This window comes from Crocodylus siamensis, chromosome 1 (genome assembly GCF_052110815.1).
Source record: "Crocodylus siamensis isolate JL-2025a chromosome 1, ASM5211081v1, whole genome shotgun sequence".
NCBI lineage: Eukaryota > Metazoa > Chordata > Crocodylia > Crocodylidae > Crocodylus > Crocodylus siamensis.
The window spans coordinates 255,542,095-255,555,378 of NC_143395.1; the positions used below are offsets into that span (position 1 = coordinate 255,542,095).

At 40.9% G+C, this 13,284-nt stretch overlaps 1 protein-coding gene across 3 annotated transcripts in view; it reads right to left on the minus strand.

Moving 5' to 3' along the window:
• ERG (ETS transcription factor ERG) overlaps positions 1-13,284 on the minus strand; it is a 240,033-nt gene that overhangs the window by 141,485 nt on the left and 85,264 nt on the right. The gene's annotated exons all lie outside the window — the stretch shown is intronic.

The window sequence follows — 13,284 nt, forward strand, 5'->3', positions numbered from 1 at the left end:
TGACCTGGTACTGGCTACGGGGGATGACCTAATCAGTGACCTAGTGATTGATGGGAAGTTGGGTGACAGCGACCACGAGCTGATCATCTTCACCATCCGCTGTAAAGCTGGCAAGTCAGTCAGTAACACAGAAGTCCTTGACTTCAGAAAAGCCGACTTTGACAAGCTCAAGAGGCTAGTCGGTCAGGCCCTCAGGGACCATGACCCCAGGGAGATGGGAGTTCAAGAAGAGTGGTTGCTTCTCAAGGAAGCGATCCTCAGTGCACAAGCTAAATCTATTCCAACATGGAGGAAAGGCAGCAAGAAGGCACAGCAGCCCCCCTGGCTCTCCAGAAACCTAGCGGACCTACTGTGGCTAAAAAGGAAAGCCTACAAAGGATGGAGGACGGGATTCACCTCCAAGGAGGATTACTCCACGCTGGTCCGGTCCTGCAGGGACCAAACCAGGAAAGCCAAGGCTGCAACTGAACTCCAACTAGCTTCAGGCATCAAGGACAACAAAAAGTCCTTTTTCAGGTATGTGGGGAGCCAGAGGAAAAGCAAGGGCAATGTTGGACCTCTGCTAAACCAGATGGGGCAACTGAGAACTGACGCCCAGGAAAAAGCCAACCTATTAAATAGGTACTTTGCGTCAGTCTTTCATCAGTCACACGGGATGCCCATGCCTGCTATGGGACAGGGAAATCTGGGTGAGGGGAATCCCCTACCCTCCATCAATGCTGACCTCGTGAACGAACACCTTGAGAAGCTGGATACCTTCAAGTCAGCCGGCCCTGATAACCTGCACCCCAGGGTACTCAAGGAGCTGGCGAGCGTCATAGCCCAGCCCCTGGCACGGACCTTTGAAAACTCCTGGTGCTCTGGTGTAGTGCCCAAAGACTGGAAGAAGGCCAATGTGGTGCTGCTCTTCAAGAAAGGGAGGAGAGTGGATCCGGCTAACTACAGGCCCATTAGCCTGACTTCTATCCTGGGGAAGATCTTAGAAAAGTTTATTAAGGAGGCCATCCTTGAAGGACTGGCCCAGGCTAACATTCTAAGGGACAGCCAGCACGGGTTTGTTGCGGGTAGGTCTTGTTTGACCAATCTCATTTCCTTCTATGACCAGGTGACCTATCACCTGGACAAGGGAGAAGAGATTGATGTCATATATCTTGACTTCAAAAAGGCTTTTGATCTGGTATCCCATGATCACCTCTTGGCCAAACTGCCCAGTTGTGGCCTTGGCTCCACCATGATCCGCAGGCTGGGAAATTGGCTTCGTGGTCGGACCCAGAGGGTTGTGATTGATGGCAGTCACTCATCATGGTGCCCTGTAACCAGTGGGGTCCCTCAAGGCTCTGTCCTGGGACCCATACTGTTCAACATCTTCATTAATGATGTGGACATTGGAGTTAGGAGTGGACTGGCCAAGTTCGCCGATGACACCAAACTTTGGGGCAAAGCATCCACGCCAGAAGATAGGCGGGTGATCCAGGCTGACCTGGACAAGCTCAGCAAATGGGCAGACGAGAAATTCATGGTGTTTAACACCGAAAAATGCAAGGTTCTCCACCTTGGGAGGAAAAACCTGCAGCACCCTTATAGGCTCGGCAGTGCTACGTTGGTTAGCACTACAGAAGAAAAAGACTTGCGGGTCATCATTGACCACAAGATGAACATGAGCCTGCAATGCGATGCTGCGGCTAGTAAAGCGACCAAAATGCTGGCGTGCATCCATAGATGCTTCTCGAGCAAATCCCGGGACGTCATTCTCCCCTTGTACTCGGCCTTGGTGAGGCTGCAGCTGGAGTACTGTGTCCAGTTTTGGACTCCACAATTCAAAAAGGATGTGGAGAAGCTTGAGAGAGTCCAGAGAAGAGCCACGCGCATGATCAGAGGTCAGGAAAACAGATCTTACGATGACAGGCTGAGAGCCACGGGACTCTTTAGCCTGGAAAAGCGCAGGCTCAGGGGTGATCTGATGGCCACCTATAAGTTTATCAGGGGTGACCACCAGTATCTGGGGGAACGTCTGTTCACCAGAGTGCCCCAAGGGATGACGAGGTCGAACGGTCACAAACTCCTGCAAGACCGTTTCAGGCTGGACATAAGGAAGAATTTCTTTACTGTCCGAGCCCCCAAGGTCTGGAACAGTCTGCCAGCGGAGGTGGTTCAAGCACCTACATTGAACACCTTCGAGAGTAAATTGGATGCTTATCTTGCTGGGATCCTATGACCCCAGCTGACTTCCTGCCCTTTGGGCAGGGGGCTGGACTCGATGATCTCCCGAGGTCCCTTCCAGCCCTAATGTCTATGAAATCATTCATTTCCACAGCACTTTTTACCCAGGGAGGAGCAATTTGCAATTTAGACAGTACTTGCAGAGATCTATTTGGTAGCCATACTAATCTGAGACAAAATGAAATGCAAAACTCTAGAACTGTTGGTACAGAAATGATACCTTTTATTAGATCAACTAAGAAATTGCAACAAATATATCTTTTTCTGCAACCTTTCGGGCTCACACACCCTTCATGAGGCTCAGGGAAAATTAAAGATGGTAAAAAAATCCCCATAGGTAGAAAATAAACTTCATTTTTGTGCAGAGGAAGCTGAAGGTGAAAGTCTGTTCCTTTCAGCCCATGCAAGTGTCTTTGTGAGTTGCTCTTTGGTGTGAAGATCAGGGAGGATTTTGCAACAAGATTTGCAGATATTTGAACAGATTAAAAAAAAAAGCAGATATGCCAAACTAAACTCAACTAAACATCAAGGTAAATGATCCAACAGCATCTTGGATGCTAAGATACGAAAGCACAACTGTGTTTCAGACCCTAAGAGAGAGAGATTTTTAAAATAGTCACGCAGCAATGGTTATTGGTTTTGTCAATCTAGGTGCATATGCACCTTTTTATGTATTTAGCCTCAAAATAACCATGTGAGGCATGGAAATATTATTATCCCTGTTTTACAAATGGACCATTTTTTATATTTCACAGATGGTAATGGAGGCACAGAGAGATTAAGTAATGTATCCAAGACCAAGGAGGAAGTCTGTGGCAAATAGGGATTTGAGCCTAGCCACTGCACCGCTCGTTCTTTCATCTAGAATGGTCAACTGTGCCTCATACAAAAGCAACCAAAACAAGTCACCAAAGTTATGTTCCTGTCCTTGCCCCTGCTGCCTGTTTCCTGGGCTGTGTTTCCCATTTTTCCCTGATATTAAGAATGTGTTTATTTTTTTCAGTGGTCCTGAAATGAGGAAGTACATACTCTAGGCTGAACATGGCTCATTTTATGCAAAATGTTACACTGATCAGACAGGGGCTGCTGGTCAGTGGCAGAGGTGAGAACAGAACACCAGGGGTGACTCTACACATGCAATTAATTAATACAAAGTTATTAACTCTGGAGCAGTTTGAGTCAGAGTAAACTACTCACAGGTGCAGCATCTACACATGTGCCTGGGACAGCTGCAATTAGAGCATGAGAGTACTAAAAGTCCAGAGCCATGTGGCCATGCAGCAAGCAGAAATCTGGTCCTCTGCTGGTTGGGCTGACTGGTGCAATTTATGCCCACGGTCAGAGGCTACACATGTGTTTAAATTAAGTTAATTACCCTGCTGTAAGATAGTACTGTCCCTTGTACAATATTGTTTTATGGCAGGGCAATTAACTGTGGTTAAACACATGTGTAGACTGACAGTACTGTATTATGGAGATGTTAATTAGTTTACTGTGGCCTTATAGTATTGCATGTGTAGATGGTGATGCTTTACTTGGCAGCTAATTAGCCTACTCAGTTAAGTGCACATGTAGACACAGCCAGGTTGTCCTGAGATAGATTCTCTGGCATGATAGTGCTCTTTTGGTATTTTTTTTTTTAAATTCACAAGTGTGAATCTGAAAGTGGCTTCTAAAGTTATTACAAAGCTCCAGACAATGGAAAAATACATAGAGTCAGTTCCTTTGTATTATTTGGTATCACTCCACAAAAGATAATGCAGCTAAATGCTGATTTATGCCAACTGAGGATCATAGCAAATGTCATTTAACAAATACTGAATTTTAAAAAAATTGTTCAAGTTTTGCAGAAGAGACTCAAATTACGGTTGAACAGTTGCCATGTTTCACCTCAGAACTAGCTTCATTTCATTGATGATTGAGGCAACTCCTATAAAAATAGTTTGTATAGCACCCTGGGATTCCTTCAGGATGAAAGAGACACTATAAATGTAAGTTATAAACCATATGGTGCAAATAGCCAAGAATGCTATGCCTCCATGTCAGCAAATATTTTAAATCTGCAGGAGACACATGGATTCCAGTTAGTTATGATACCATCAACTTGGATAATGAGACTGTGAATTAAGATATTATTTTTTTGGAAGCATGTATTATTATGTATTTATTTTATAGGCTCAGCCAAGCACAGACACAGCATTAAAGCAGAGTATTTCAGACCTAAAATTACATGATTAAAAATACTTTTAAAAATTATCTATAAACTAGACGTGCTAATAAAAGGAAAATTACCATGTAAAACAGAGTTCACTGACTTTAAAAGAACTTTAAAAGTCCTATGAGACCAAGAGAAAAATGTTTTGCCTTCCCACAGAAATCTATGAAAACACAGTAACCATCTTGAATTTTAACTAATCTCTGTGTCTCTCTCTGGTCATTGTGGATTAAAGCCACAGCTTGTATTGTTCAAGTATATTTTTAAAGATGTAAAGCGCAGAGGCAGCCAATTCCAGTTAATAGCTGTAAATTTATTTGGTGGCATTTTTCTTCCATACATCTACTCTTATTATAAATGAAGGTAGCAAGTGTCCACTTCTTATTAAAGAAGAGTGACTATGTCTTTCTGTTAGAGAAAATCAGCCTATGTGTATGAGATACCAGGAACACATTGGAATAAATCAGAGGTAAGATGTCTCATTGTAGAAAGTTAGAATTTTTAAAGCAAGAAATTTCATTTCACATGGATGGTGACACTGGGTTGTTAGTTCTGACCATACAATCTTAAGGATTCAGATCAATTTAAATAACAGGCATTTTGCCTTTCATGCATACACTGCTACTAATAGAGACTTGAAAGTGATGTGCTATATCTGTTTTATATTGTTTTCTTCAGAATAGATGTGGTATTTAGTCAAGCCGTTGGCACAGCAATCTGGAAATGAGAAATACAAGGCTTTTGATGCTGTGTTTTAAAACCAGCTCTGTTCAACAGTAACCAAAAGGTGTCGCTAGCAGATGACTGATTATTCATTGATTTATACAAGGTATATGTAGTGGGTTGTCTGGTTGCCAGTGTCCATATCTCAAAAGACCAATTCAGTAGGCCACAAGGTTGTCCAGCTCGGGCAAAAGGACCTGTATAGCATATATACAAAGACTGAATTACCCTTTTATCCTAGCAAATTGTTGTTCCAGGTCAGATTCAGGTGCATGGGCAGAGCAATCTTAAGAAGCTTCCATCACCACCTCCTTTTCTGTATCCTCTCTGTGGACAAGTTTGATCAGAGGCATGAGGACCTTCCATAGGAAAACAGACAAAATAGGCTAGGACCTTTCATCTTAAAAAAAGAGATGATTGAGGCTTACAAAATATTAAATGGTGCAAAAAAAGTAAATTAGGCTTTATTATTTACTGTCTCAAAATACTAGAACTAGGGGACAATATGAAATTAGTAGGTGGGGGATTTAAAACTAATGAAAGGAAGTTCTTTTTCACACAATGAGTAATTAACTTGTCAACTCACTGCCACAAATTGTTGTGGAGACTGATATTTTTACACAGTTCAAAAGTGGACTGGATAACTTCAGGTAGGAAAAATCCATTAGTAGGCACTGAACATGATGGATAGGGCTGCAGCCTCTGAATCAGAATTTCTAAACCTCTACGTTCTGGAAACTGTATTGAAGGAGGAGCTTTCTGGATTGTCTTATTAGCCTCCCCTTCAGCATCCACTCTGACACTGAGAGAGACAGGATACTGGACTCAATGACCCAGTAAATGGTAGTTTTTATGTTCTTATGTAAAAAACTTTAGTCTCTGACTATCAGTCTTTCTTGAGTACTGAATATACAAAAATAAAGATATGCTATCCATGTAGAAACTAAATCATGTAGAAACTTCATCATGTAATATAGGATCCTGTGGGAGCCACAGGTTAACCTCAAAATTCATTTAAAATCACAAAAGAACCTGGCCAAATAGGCTGCAATACAAAACCCCCACAAAAACCTTAAGTTATATCTTCAGTAGGTTGTGGAAGGAATTTAAATTTGGATTACTAATATGTAACTGAAAAGCAAGCAGTTGGTACTTCTGTTTTATATTCTACTTCTCTATTCCTGAAACCTCAAAACCTTTTCACTTCTCTTAATATAAGAGGAAGTAAAAACAGGATATTTTTACAAGGCAAAGAGGCAGCAAATGTATATTAGCTAAGAACACATTGTACACATATCTCAGAACAACCTATTAAAAAAACAGATTTCTCCTCTGCATCAAAACAGGTTCAATACACTTTCATATTACAAAAAATTAAAAAGAAAAGGAGAAACTCAACAAACCTATGTATTTGAAATTTTTAATTCCATTTCAGAGATTGTTACAGGGTATAGGTAGTCACGAGCTGTTTGTTAATGTTCTGTCATCAACTACAAATACATTAGCAAAACAGAGGTATACAATTATTAATATGAAAAGAGGTTAATAGTAGTGTGCACTCAGACCTATACTAGAATAAGAGTTCGATATACTTAATCCAAGCAGTGTGCATGTCTGGCCCAAACTGTCCTTTTCAATATGTGTTACTTAACACTTACCTCCCTTGGATTTCATCTGTCCTCACATTGCCTCCATGACCTGGCTTTGTGAAACCATTTGAATTTCATCACATATCACTTAGTTTTGACTAACCTGAATAATATTGTCATCTGCAAGTTTCTCCCATGATATGGTTCATACCCTCCTCCAAGTCATAACTTTATATACAATGGACACTAGTTTTAGGATGGGGTCTAGGACAGCCTGCTATTAATATTTGGTGAAATGCTGAAAATTGAATGTTTAATACTTCAAAATCACTATTATCATCACTGTTGCTATCCATCTTTAGCTAGTTTCTTATCTTTGGATGTAACCTGTTATCCTTTGGCTAATTCATTTTCTTAAGCTTTTTGTCTTTTCTTCTTGATCCATTAGTTTATTGACCCAAACAATGCTGGTATGTCAGAAAGTAATGAATTTTCTTTCCAGAAACAGTATGGATTTGTTCATTTGATATTATGTTCATCTAGGTATTTTAATAACTTTGCCACTACTTATCATTTCTATTTTTTTGGTCCTGCAAGAAGGCTCAGGAGTCTTTAATTTTCATAGGCTACTGACAGACGGTAAAAAAAAAATTAAAAACCAGCACTTTACTGGAAGAGAAAGCACATTAGTTTGACCTGGCTCCTCAGAGTTGTATAGATTGTACCCTTCAGCTTATTCAGTCAGCCATTAGATAAAAGTGCCCAAAGGCCCTACTGGAGTGCCTGATCTATACAGAATTTGGGCGAGCTGGGTCAAACTAATATGATGCCTCTTTTAAGCATGTGCTGTGCTTGGCTTGGTAGTGTGTCAAGCTGAAAGTAAAGCACTGTTTTTTCATGTCTGTAAGCAACTATAATCAACAGTATTCTTCCTTTTTAAAGAGAAAAATATACAATAATTTGTTGCTTTTAAGTCCAAGACTTCAATAACTTGTTCTATTGCTGTTGTTAGCTGCTCAGCCACCTCATTCTTAAATTCTTTCACAGTTCTTGGATTAAAACCATCAGGTCCTGATAACTTCTGGTTATTTCATTTATGAGTTTGTTCCAGCATTTTCTCTCTTGATACTGGCAACTCAAAAAATAGTTTTAAGGAAGTCTCTAGACTAGATACCCACACTCATTTTACCTTTATCTGGATGCAGAAATTATTGAGTGAATTTCTATGGCCTGCATTATACAGGTCGGTCCAGTTCAGCACAAATGGTCCGTCATGCCCTTATAATCTATGAAATAACACAGGTGACCCTCAAAAGCATTTTGTGTCTCTCAGTTTAAATAAAGATCAACAGCAATCAGAATATAATCAAAGTTTCAAGACAAAAATTCATGTATGGCTGACCTCCTGAAAGGATTGAAAACCCTTCCCCCTACCTCTCAGTTTTACTGGCAGTCTCAATAAAATCCATGTGGTAAAAACAGTGCAAGACAGACAATTCACATGTGTGCCATGCTTTTTGCATTCTCTAAACCTGCTGTTGCTGGAATTCTTAAAGGAATGACAGTATTATATTTATATATCTTCCGCCAGAGGCCTGCAAAGTCTTTGCTAATTCTGGACACCTGCAAAATCTGCAAAATGGACGGGTGGAAAGGGATTATTCATATACAATCAGGAAGAGCCAGCTCAGCATAACTCAGACTAGCAAAACACAGTAGAATAACTGAGGGGCATCAACAGACAGGACAGAGGCACAAACAAGAGGCAGAACAGAAGTCATTTTAATTGCCAGGAATAGACTATGTGACATTTTTAATATGAGCCTTGAACCACATGAAACCTGGAGTTAGTTACAAACCCCAACCTTGAGCTACCAGTGGCTACGTAAATAGGTTTTCCTTATTAATGGGCTAGAGCCAGGTTTTAGGTACTTGGAAGGGGCATTATGGTTTGGGGCTGAATCAAGACAAAATTCAGCAACAAACCCGAAACCAAAAATTATGCTTTAGCTGAGTATCACTGAGACTGAATTTATTAAAACTAGAAACTCAAATAAAAAACATGAAGGGGTTGATCAAACATGCCGCAAAATAAACAAAAACATTTGGGACAAACCCTCTGTAAGATTTTGAAGTTCTTGGACCTGGTACTGTTGATAATCACTAGTTTAATACTCATAAATCAGAATCTGTTGAAAAGCCGCCTGAAAATATACTGAAGAGATGCATATAAGGATGTGATACTTCATTTTGAAAGTGGGTGGATGACTTAATCCTGTTAGCAGATTTGACAGTGTCATAGGAATTTTCCAAAATCAAAGAGCCCTTTCATATACTTCTAAACCGAAAATTTAATCCAGTGTCTAAGAATAACATTCAGTCCTCATTATTTAATGATATCAGTCTGAATAATGTCAAATTGCCTCAGAGATCTCTCAGGGGTGGATGAATCACCCTGTGTTAGTGCCAATACTCTTATATCAACAGAATATAGTGGATTATGATGGACTTCTGTGCTTCAAAAGCATTCATCTATGGAGTCCCACAAGTTTCAGTCATACCCCTGTTTAACACATGGGTTAAACCCCAAGGGCAGGTTGCAAGATCAATGGATTTGTGTACCAGATTGCACAGAGTACATTCAGCTCTTTACATTTCTTCATAGCTCCACTATCCACCTTCCTCAGTGCAGAAGCAGGCTTTATAGGCTGACATAAAGCCACTGGAAGTGATTCTAGACTGGATAGAAGAGATGTTGAAAGGCAAAGGGAAATGTTTTCAAGAACTGTCTGAAATTGTATCTTCATTCTCAAGTAAGGATATCTGCCCCTTTTCCCAGTCCTTCTGCATCATTCAATGCTTTAAAATGTCCAAATGGATTCAGTAGTCAGAACCACCGCTTGCCGTTTTGCAGGTGAGACATACGAACTATACACTTTTTCATCAACTTCACCACTCACCGTCAGACATGCTCTCTCAAACATGCTCAATTTCACTTCCTCCTCCTAGGAAACAGTGTCATTTACTGTTACTGTATAAAAATAAAGGAACTACATTTTCTCTGACTCTGGTTTGATAATATGGTAACTTGTGGTACATCTTATATGCTAAAAAAATAAGAAAGACATTAACTACAGAGGTCTTTTATATTTTAGGAAATGCATAATATGGTCCAAATAAATAATACATATTGAACAGACTTCTGGGAAGGACCACCAAGAAATCTACATTCAAAATTCTGGTTTTCAGTAAGATCGTAGGCTAAGATTTCTCACAAATCCTATTTGACAGATAGTGTTCCAAAATGAAAAATGATATATAGACAAAATTTATGCAGTTATTTTTTTAGTCCAGTCATAGTTTGTTTTGTTTATTTTCAGATTGCTTTTCCAAAGTGAATTGTAACCAATATTGGTTCTGTTTGACAGACAAAAAAATCCTCTGTACAAGTTTTCATCTAGTTAGAGTCTCACTTTCTCTGATAGTTGGAAAGAAATATAGTAGAAGTAGCAACATCTGAGTATCAGAATTCAGTTTTGGAAATGCTGTATTCCTCATGCAAACTCCATAGATAAGGAACAAACCAAACCATTTGACTCATTAAAATAAACATTGATTCACAGATGCTTTTCTTTTATTTTGTCATTACCATTTCAAGCCAATTGTGCACAGCTTTTAGTGTTCCTGTAACTTGGTTTTCCATTACAGATTCTGCTTCTGCAATGAGAACCATGTACTTGGAGCCTAGCTCCCATATATGCATAAATGCTGGAGTCTGTTATAGGTTTGGGACTACACAAAAGCAAAACTGCCTTTTATAATATCATTTGTGCATATGCAGCATGCATTCCACTTTGCAACATAAAGACTTTGATTTCAAATTACAAATACATTATAACTGCTTCAAGCAATTTATATTTCCATCTAATTTATTTTTTTCATTTAGAGAAAACTTGAATCTTTTTTTTTTAATTCAGATGACGCTGATATATTTTGATCATTGCTCTAGCTGTACTTTTGGATAATAGGTATGATATCTCAATTAAAGCAAATTTCTGTTTGAGCTAAGACAGGGATGAGGGAAAATCACATCAGGTTTTGAACATATAATTTAATCAAGCCAATTGACAAAATAACATAAGTTATTTTAAAACTTCTTAGAGCTGGTTTGAGAACCATTTAACTAGGTGGTCATTTATCCTAAGGTATCGCAGTGTTACAGCTGTTTGTCAAATTTAAGCTTAAAATTAAGGTAACTGCATTTTTATCTGGAAGATACTCAGAAGCATACACAAATGCCAGCAACAGCAAACACTGTGACTAGAGTTTAAAAAAAAAGAAACTTTTTAGAAATTACATTCACTATTATATTTACAAAATCTGGCAACCTTAATTTTAGCGCTGGAAATTGATTTCTTTTAAAAGGATTTTTCCTCACAATCCCTGCCATAGGATCTAGCCCAACATCTGGATAACAGAATCCACACAGGCAGACTAATGCGTATGTGGAGGACAGTGTCTTCTACTTTGCTGTTCCTTAGGACAGACACACTGTCTCTAGTTCCGTCCTCGTGTCCCCTCTTTTTTCTTTTAAAAAAATATGATTGCATATGATCAGTCATTCTCTGCAGTATTGCTTTGTATCTATATAGAATGTCTGGCTTAGGTGATAGCAAGTGACTCCTGGCCTGGCTTTGGACATGTGCTGGGTTATTAACCAGCACATCTGGCTCTATCCCTAGTTCTGCACTGCCCCAGGAATTTCTTTTATACAGCATTTTATTAGGTTTTTTTTAAATAGGGATTACCACTGGAAAGGAAGACTCCAAAGTCATTTTCTAGTATATTTACTGCATAAAAACTCAGTGTTTGTTTTTTAAGTGTCTCTCGCTCCATGCCCCCTCTGATTTTAGGAGAAGCCTTCCTTACTTTTTTCACATTGGAAAGATCCATATCTTTGAGAAATAGTATGTAATTTATGATCTTACGAGATCTGTAAATAAAACGTACTTCAGAAAACCATGAAGACAAATGATTTGACGGACTGAGTATTGGAGTGATGTTATCACTGTGATAGTTCAAGAAAGTTGCAAGGGGCAAGGATTTTTGTGGGTGATATCTTTTATTGGACCAACTGCATGGTTGGGAGAGATTTAGACAAACTTTCAGACACAAGGTACCCTTCTGAGATAGTCCTCAAAGCATTTCTCTCGTTTAGAGCCCACTGCACCATCAAGGTGAACAATACAAAACTGAAGTATATTTAATAGAAAGAGAAGAGTGGATTTATAGATCAGGAGCCTGCTACTTTGCCCTTTTTCTATTTAGAGCTTTACAACATAGAAAAGTTACATTACTATAAAATGCAGTGGAATTTTAGATGGAGCTATTATATCAATAGCTCTCAACTGGGGAGGTCTATGGTCCCTTGGAGAGGCTGCAAACAGGCTTCAGGGGGTCTGCCCTTCCTGGTCCTGTCCAGCTCAGGGAGGAGGTGCCTCAACCTCTTGAGGCAAGTCTCAAGGAAGGGGCAGGGATGGGCCTGCCCTGCCTGGCCCTACAGCCTCCATCTTGCAAGTAGTGCTGCAGGCAGGCAGGCAAGGCTCCACCTTGCTGCTGCTCAGGTGAGTGGGGCCCCAGGGCTCCCCACCACTAACCCCACTCACTGCACATAGGGCTGTACAGGCAAAGCTGAGGGCTGGGCAGTTGCTGTGGCACAGGCAGGCCATGGAGTTTTTACAGCATGCTGGGGGGGGGGCCTCAGGAAGAAAAAGATTGAGAACTCCTCAAGTTATACCACAGCAACACCCCATTTGGACACTCTGGCTAAGTACAGACATTCAAGAAGCTGGCAGTGAAAACGCTCTAACTTTCAAGCTTTACTCTAAACACTCCCGTTCAGTTCAGGAGGAACCAGAACACAAGTTAGCCTTTTGGTGTGGGGGCTCAGAGCCTGCCTGCACAGCAGGTTTGGCGGGGGGGGGGGAGGGCTCTTGCATGCCTCCCACTTTGCCCCATGGGGCCCCAGGCTGCCGAAGCCAAAAGGTCCCAGCCAGCCCTGATTGGTTGGCAGGGGCATCACAGCTGCCCACCTGGACCTGAGGCGTCAGCAGCTCATCATGGCTATGAGCCATCAGCCGGCTATACCACACATGCATATATGCATATATTGGATGCCTGGGTTCTGTGTGTGTGCATGTGTCTCAGATGCTTGGGGTGGGTGGGTGTGTGTGTGGGTATGCCCCAGATGCCTGTGCTCCCACCCCTGACCGATATTGTTGGCCCTGGCCTCACACCATGGCAGGCTGTCCAAATCCATGAAGCCCTGGCTAAGTAGCTCCTCACCTGTGTGGGCTGGGAGCCCTCCCTGGATGAGTAGAGCCGGAGGGCTTTGACTGCCCATGCCCTGGTACTAAGCCACAGGTCTCCTTCCATGATCTCCTCTGGCCCATCATTACAGGCACCTCTGTCCACAACACACACCATCCCCCTTCTCCTCTCCTTCCCCATTTCCCCCTAGAGACATACATCAAGGTG